Genomic DNA, 8868 nt, shown 5'->3' with positions numbered 1-8868 from the left:
CACTTTATTGTTTCAGATCTTCTATTCAGGTCCTTAATCCATTTTGAGTTAATTTCGATGTGTGGTGATAGACAATAGTCTAGTTTCATTCTTTTGCAGGTGGCCTTCCAATTTTCCCAGCACCATTTATTGAAGAGGCTTTCCTTTCTCTACTGTATGTTTTTGGCTTTTTTTGTCAAAAATTATTTGCCCATATAAATATGGGTTTACTTCTGGACTCTTGATTCTGTTCCACTGGTCCATGTGTCTCTTTTTCTGCCAATACCATGCTGTTTTAATTACTATCGCTTTGTAGTATAATTTGAATTCGGACACAGTGATGCCTCCAGCCTCGTTCTTTTTTTTCAGGATAGCTTTGGCAATTTGAGGTTTTTTGTGCTTCCATACAAATCTCATGATTTTTTGTTCTATTTCTTTAAAAAATGCCGATGGGATTTTGATGGAGATTGCATTAAATCTGTATAATGCTTTAGGTAATATGGTCATTTGAACTATGTTGATTCTTCCAATCTCAGAACACGGAATATCTTCCTATTTCTTTGTATCTTCTTCAATTTCTTTTAATAGGGTCTTGCAGTTTTCATTATATAGGTCCTTCACATGTTTCGTTAAACTTATTCCTAAGTATTTTATTCTTTTTGTTGCAATTGCAAAAGGAATTATTTTTTTCCACTTCATTTTCTGACACTTCATTATTAGAATATAGGAACACTATGGATTTTTGAACATTGATTTTTGTATCCAGAGACTTTACTGTATTTGCTTTTTTGTTTCTAGCAGTGTTCTTGTGGAGTCTTTAGGGTTTTCTATGTAGAGAATCATGTCATCCACAATAGTGACAGTTTGACTTCTTCGTTTCCTATTTGGATGCCTTTTATATCTTTCGATTGCCTGACTGCACGTGCTAGGACCTCCAGTGTTATATTACATAAAACAATGGTGATAGTGGACAGCCTTGCCTTTTTCCTGATCTTAGAGGGAAGATTTTTAGTTTTTCACCATTAAGTATAATGTTGGCTGAGGGCTTGTCATATTTGGCCTTTATTATGTTAAAGTACTTTCCTTCTATACTGATTTTGTTAAGTATTTTGATCATAAATGTGTGCTGTATCTTATCAAAGGCTTTTTCTGCATCTATTGATATGATCATATGATTCTTATTTCTTAATTTGTTTATGTGGTCTATCACATTAATCGATTAGCATATGTTGAACCATCCCTATGCCCCTGGGATGAGGCCCACTTCATCGTGGTGTATAATCTTTTTAATATGTTGCTGTATTCAGTTTGCTAGTATCTTATTTAGGATTTTTGCATCTATGTTCGTGAGAGATATTGGTCTGTAGTTTTCTTTTTTTGTTTTATCTTTACCAGGTGTCAGGCTAATATTGTCCTCATAAAATGAATTGGGAAGTATTGCCTCCTCTTCAGTATTTTGGAAGAGTTTGAGGAGATTAGGTTTTAAATCTTTTTTTAATGTTTGGTAGAATTCACTGGTGAAGCCATCTGGTCCTGGACTTTTTTGGTAGGTTTTTTATATTGTTTCAATGTCCATACTGCTGATTGGTCTATTTAGATTTTCCAGATCTTCTTAATTCAATCTAGGAAGATCATACTTTTCTAAGTACTGGTCCATTTCTTCTCAGTTATTTAAATTTGTCATTATATACTTTTTCATAGTATTCTTGCATGATCCTTTGTATTTCTGCGATTACAGTCGTAATTTCCCCTCTTTCATCCCTGATTTTGTTTATTTGTGTTCTTTCCCTTTTTTCTTTAGTAAGTGTAGCCAGGGGTTTTATTAACCTTCGCAAAGAACCAGCTCTTTGTTGTATTTATTTTTTCTATTTTTTTTTTTTTTGTTTTCAATTTCATTTATTTCTGCTCTGATTTTGACTATCTCTTTCCTTCTGCTGACTTTAAGCCTCATTTGTTCTTCATTTTCTAATTTTTTTTAAGATGAAACATTAGGTTGTTTATTTGGGCTTGTTCTTGTTTTTGGAGATAGGCCTGTAATGATATGAACTTATGACCACTTTGGCTGTGTCCCAAAAGATTTGATACGTTGTACTATCGTTATCATTCATTTCTATGTATCTCTTGGTCTCTCTTTTTATTTCTTCTCTGACCTAGTTATTCCTCAGTAGCATGTTGTTTAATCTCCATGTATTTGTGGTTCCTCTTGCTTTCTTTTTGCAGTTGATCTCTAGTTTCAAAGCATTATGATCAGAGAATATGGTTGGTATGATTTCAACCCTCATATTTTTTGAGGCTATTTCTGTGTCCCAGTATGTGGTCGATTCTTAAGAATGTTCCATGTGCACTAGAGAAGAATGTATAAGCAGCTTTTTTGGGATGGAAGGCTCTGTATATGTCAATTATGTCCAGTTGGTCTAATGTGTCATTTAAGGATGTTATTTCTTTATTGATTTTCTGTTTGGATGATCTGTCCATATCTGACAGTGAGGTATTTAGGTCCCCTACTATGATAGTGTTTTGGTCTGTTTCTCCCTTTAGTTCTATTAGTAATTGCTTTATGTATTCCTGATTGGGAGCATAGATATTAAGAAGTGTTGTCTTCTTGGATCATGACTCCCTTTATCATTATGAAGTGTCCCTCAGTATCTTTCTTTACCTTTTCTATTTTGAAGTCTATTTCGTCCGATATTAGTACCACTACTCTCACTTTTCTCTGAATAGCCATTTCCTTGAAATCTCACCAGAAATTGACACTAGGCTTTGCATTAGTCCATGGAACTTAAGGACACCGATAGTCTAAATGTTTTGAGGGGAGGTGGGTAGGAGAAAGAAATAGTGGGATCTGAAATCAGAAAGCAAAAACAGAAGAGAAGACAAAGGTGAAAGGTAAACTACCTTATTCAAATGTTTTTATAGGCAAATTCAGCCCATAAGTGAATAAAAAGTATCCTTATAGATAAAGTATGTTGTTGTTTTTTTTTTTTTGAGTCATGCTCATACGTTTATTTCCTACATGCAAGTTGTATTTTATTTATTAGGTGTGATGTCAACTCTTATGAGAAATAACCATTTAATTTTACATAAAGAGATTTGTAAGGTAACATTGCTCCACACCTGGCTTTATTCACACCATTAGAGGAAATATTTTCTCTCTCTTTGCCTCTAATGTGGCTGATAGAGTAAGAAACTTCCACTTATTTCCCCAGAGAGTATAGTCAGGACGATAACTTTGTCCTTTCTGCTCCCTCACTTACTTCTCTCTTGGGAAGCAGTGAATTATCAGATAGAAGAGATTGAGACAAAAAGGTACAAATATGTCTCAACCACTGCCTCTTTTGGGAGCAGACTGTTCTCTGTTTGTTTTAATTAGGTTCCTTAATTTAGTGAGTTTACCAAGGCAGGCTCTGTCCCCTACCATGTAGAGTCCTTTTTTGGGAAATGTATATATTTTTTTCTGGGAATAAAGTGGTTAATCTAGTCTGAGATCATGCTGTATTGTTTGAGTCATCTCTGTCGGTAATAAAGCTGTTCATGTTTATGACATTTGCATCTATTTTTTAGAAGTATGACTCTTAACTGTTATTACCCCAAAACATACAAACATATATTGATATATCTCAGTTGTTAAGCTGTTGCATGATATTTTTCCAGGCCACTAGTTTCAGACATCCTGATTATTTGCAATGTAAATTTTTGTAAATTGGAAATTTGATGCTAAATGTGTAAAGTTACAGTAAAACTTCTTTTTAATAACTTGGCATGCTTTTAAAATATTTTAGATTAAAATTTGAGATTAATGGTTGAGTCAAACCATATGTACACTTTAAATTTTGCTCCGTATTACCACATTCCCTTTCAAAAGTTAGACTAATTTATAATGCCACAATTAAAAGTAAAAGAGTGCTTATTTGCTCACACTCTCACCAACCTTTCATTTTATAAAATGTTTTCAAATTTGTATTGTATTAGACTCTAATCTCTTCAATTCTTTGCTGCTTCTAATTTTCTTATTATATTTAATAGTGTTGTTTTGGCCACAAATATATTTCTTTGGTTTTGGAATTTCTCACTTAATTTTAATCTTTTTCTTTGTCTTCTTCATGGATTTTTATTTCACTGAATTATTGTTTCCATTGCATTTTCTATAGAATTATTCTTGGAACATTTTGTCATTTCGTTTGCTTATATTATAGAATGAATTCTTTAATCTTCTGCTGCGTGTTCTTTTATTGCTTCGTCCTCTTACTGTAAAATGATTTTATACTTAGCCATGGTTTTCGGGCTTCCCGATTTAAAGGAGGCAACTCTCTCACTCTTATGTATTGTGGGTGAATTTGTTCTCACATCTGAAATTTTATTAAAGCCCCGATTTAAGGACTTGCTCCATCTTTCTAGGAGGAAGTTTTATTTTCGTGGGGGAAGAGCCTTGATTTTAAGTCATTTCCCTAATTTAGCATGGAGCCACAAGTCTTTGTATTAACAAGCTGGCTATCTCAGATGGTTCCATCTCACCATTTTGCCAGTCACTTCTTGACATTTTCTCCCTCTATTTCTCACTCCAAGCCTTAGTGAAAAGTAAAGGTTTGGTTAAAAAGGAGTATCATGTCTTATCTTGTGTGCCAGGACAACCTATTCATTCAAAGTTTTATGTATTTTATTTTTTCTCTTCATTATTCTATAAATATAAGTTCTGAGAGTGTTTATGATGGTGCCTTATTTCTTCTCTGCTTTCTTTCCATCTTGGAAATAGCAAAATATAAGCTGTGTAATGACTTTTCTGTTTGTGATTAGAAATGAAAGTTAATTTTTCATGGAAATTATCAGGTGTTCTTCAAACTACTCATGTAAACGCATATTTCACCTGTCTTTAAATAGAGCCATTCATGAGATGTTTTCTGATTTGTCTTACAAAACAAAGATAAATGCCATATGCTCTTTCAAAAGCACATCACATATCACTATTTCTAGTATAGAGTGTTTGAGAATTAAAGCCCTCCTTAGACACTGGTTTAATTGGAGTCATGTTTCTTTATAGTTCTTTATACTCTATTGTTATATAGCACCTAGTAGTCATTAAGGTGAACTCAGAACTGCCATTGCCTCCTTTCCCTGCTTCCCAGTAAAGCCCATCTTCTAATAGAACTGTAATACCGTCATGTACATACACTGATATTAAAAAACAAAAACAAAACCCACAAAAGACAGCTATCAAAATTAGAACTTTTCTTCGAATCCTGCTTTGTCATCTGCTTATTATCTGACATGGAGCATATTATTTAACAACTGTAAAAATGTTTTCTTAAAAGTCAAATGAGCGTAATGATATGTACATCACAGAAATTTTGTTATGTGATGTATAAATGGAATATTTTATCAAGGTAGTGATAAACAATTGAACAAGAAACACTTTTCCATATTTTCCATTTCCATATGCCAATTAATTTTTCTGTACTGTTTCATTTTATATAAATACTACTTTCATTTTATATAAACATTTCTATGCACACTATGCAGTCTGAAATATGCAATGGCCTTTGATGTTCATGACTTCATCTTTAAGAATTCAGAGAGATTCATTCTTTGTTTCTATTCTTATAATTTGTTGATATGATTAAAACTTTTAGATAGATGGAAATGAATTTTTCTCTAATCCACCTGTGAAAAAACATCTACAATTTAGTACAAGGCAAAATTTAAGAAGGATGAACTGCTCTGCCAAGCACTTAAAAGAATAGATACTTGGATTGCAGATGCTGACAGAACACTGACATTATTTGACGCCTCAAGCATTTGATGTCCAAGCAAATGTCACTTTAAGTTATGCTTCCTGATGTCTCTGAGAATATTGCCAGGAGGGGCTAACATTTTAGAGTAGATGTTAAAACTTTATTATTTCATTACACCAAGCTGATTTGATTGCCATATATTTAAATTTAATTCATACTTCAGTTACAAATTTGCTTCCATCAAGGAGGGAACATTAGAAAATAGAATTTTCATTATTATTTTTCTTTTTAATACTTGAATATTGTTTTATTGTCCAGAAATTACTTTAGAAAACAAACTTTTTACATTTTATCCTTATTGTTGTCTATGCTTGTTCTACCTTCCAAGAATTCTCAAAATAGTTTAAGAGTAGTGCGTCAAGATGAAAAATAACAATGGGTTTCTTGTAATCTTTAAAAAATATTTTGAAACTGAGTTAGGTAGGTTTCTGCAATTAGACTTTAATCCCAAGAAAACAATATACTTGTTACTCAGCCAATAGATTCACTTTTACTATGGAAAAATGAAACTATATCTTACAAAGTTCCAAGAAATATTTATATAAAAATCTGGTTATAGGTAATATTTAATCATTTTATATTTTTAGTTTTGGTTTTCCTCATCTTAGTAGGATATAGTTACTTCAAACACATGCACTCAAAATTCTGCATGTGTTTTGCTTTTGATATGAAAATTGAGACCATTTACAATAGTATCATGAGAACAAGTTTGGTTTAGGTTCTCTTTTTTAAATGTTCTTTCTGTATTCTTCCTTTTGTTGTGTACATTTTGTTATGTCTGCTTTTATATTCTATACTCATTTTACTATTTCTTTCATTTTTGTTAATTTCTCTTAAATAAAAATATGATTTTGGCACAGAATTTAGTACTATTTTCCCATATTTTCCCCTCATTTCTCAATGCTACGTTATGTTTTACAGTTTTTAATCAGATATTTTAATTATTTTATATAATGTGGTTTATATTTTGTGTTCCATACATTGTACAATACTTCTACATTATTTTTACCATTTAAAGAGGGCACTCATATCCTTTCTACTGTCTCATTTATTTACCCAGGACCAAGTTATTTTGTGTTTACTTAAGCACTGGAGTATTTCTGGTAGAACCACTATTAAATTTATTTCACATTTCCAATTCTGATCTCTCTGAAAGAATTATAAATTTTAATTCTCTTGTGAGATTTATTATATTTTTTGAAATTATTTCTGATACCATTCACACCTCTCTCCAATTCCTTCTGCTATTAATTCTCCTTTCCTTATTATTTTCTTGTATTTCAAGTTTACTGAGGCCAAATATTTAATTATTAAACATTTTTCTAAAATATATTTGTTATAAAACATTTTACAATATTTTTCTCACTGATTAATAAAAATGTATGTAATATGATTGTTCTCAAATCCTTTTTTCATTAATACTACTTATTTTGTGTATGCGCTTATTTTTGTAGCTAATGTATTTTTATTTGCATTTCCTGAAATTACAAATACTTATACCACAGTGGATGTAATTTATAAGAGAGAGGGTGTTCAGATGGCTTATGATATGAAGATCCAGAAGTGAGAAAGCTTTCCGCATTTAAATATTTGTTATTGTTTCTTTCCTGCTCTTGCATGGTACTAAGTGCAAAAGAAATGGCCAATAAATAATTTTAAATAAATGATCTAATGACCTGAGAGAAGTCATTCAGTAGGAGTATGGAGGTACAAGAGTCATGATGGACAAAGATAGATAAGTAGGTCAAATCATAAAAGGCATGGTAAGATAAATTAAAGATAGTAGAATTCATTTTAGGACTAAGGTAAGAGAGTGACAATCATATTTGTATTTTATACTAAGAACCGCAAATTGACAATACTAGAGAATGGTGATAGTTAGGAGTTGAGCATAATTCATTTGAGAATTGATGAGGGGCCACGCATGAATGATTTAAAAACTAAAGTATAGAATTGTTAGCACTTGTTGATTTTGTGCATGCATTTGTGTGTGTGTGCAGGGGGTAACGGAGAGAAAGAGTCAAAGATAATATTCAAGATTTATGATAGAGCTATTCACTAAGATATGGAATTTGGAAAGCATCTTCTCATATTTTCATAGATACTTTCCTGATAGTCTGAGTAAGTGGAGTGTATGTAAAACTAGAATCTCCAAGGTATAATACCACTAAGATTTTCCAAGACTTTAGTCCAGCTTGCATTAATATATTATTCGCAAGCCAAGATGAATTGTGCTAATACAAGGCACCTTTGTGTTAAATCTATACACGGCTCATCGTTGCTTTCTGGGATTTGTGCTCTTCAGATAAATATTGGCACCTTGTACAAAAATAAAGTACAATAAAATAAATTAACCTACTTAATTATTAAAAATCTCTCAAAGTTATTGGCAAAAAGTGGATTTTTAATTCTCTATTAAAAATTTAAGATTTTACCTATTTGAGTCTTTTTTTTAATATTATTTTTGGTAACATTGGTTGACAAAATCCAGTAAGTTTCAGGTATACAATTTAATAATAAGGCATATATATTGCATTGTGTGTTTTCCTTCCATAGTTTGATTTCTTTCTGTCACCACACATTTGACTCATTTTATCCTATCTACCTCTCTTCTCCTTCCTCCCCCTCTACCCTCTGGTAACTACTAGTCTGTTGTGCATGTCCATGGGTCTCTGTGTGTTTATCCTGTCCGTTTGTTGCTTTTAGGTTTATATCCTGCATATAAGTGATATCATGTGCTTTTCAACTTTTTCTGTCTGGCTTATTTCACTTAGCATGATTATCTCGAGGTCCATCCCGGTTGTCACAAATGGCAGTATTTCATCTCTTCTTATGGCTGAGTAATATTCCATTGTATATATGTACCACTGCTTCTTTAGCCAATCATTTATCATAGACACTTCAGTTGCTTCCATCTCCTGGCCACTGTGAATAGTGCTGCTATGAACATCAGTGTGAAAAAATCTTTACAAATACGGGTTTTCAATACCCAGTAGAGGGATTGCTGGATCATATGGTAGATTACTTCTTAGTTTTTTGAGGAACCTCGAAACTATTTTCCATAGTGACTGTACCAATTTGCAGTCCCACCAGCAGTGTATGA

The sequence above is a fragment of the Pteropus vampyrus genome, unplaced genomic scaffold (genome assembly GCF_000151845.1).
Source record: "Pteropus vampyrus isolate Shadow unplaced genomic scaffold, Pvam_2.0 Scaffold281, whole genome shotgun sequence".
Classification (NCBI taxonomy): Eukaryota; Metazoa; Chordata; class Mammalia; order Chiroptera; family Pteropodidae; genus Pteropus; species Pteropus vampyrus.
This window is presented reverse-complemented; position numbering follows the sequence as displayed.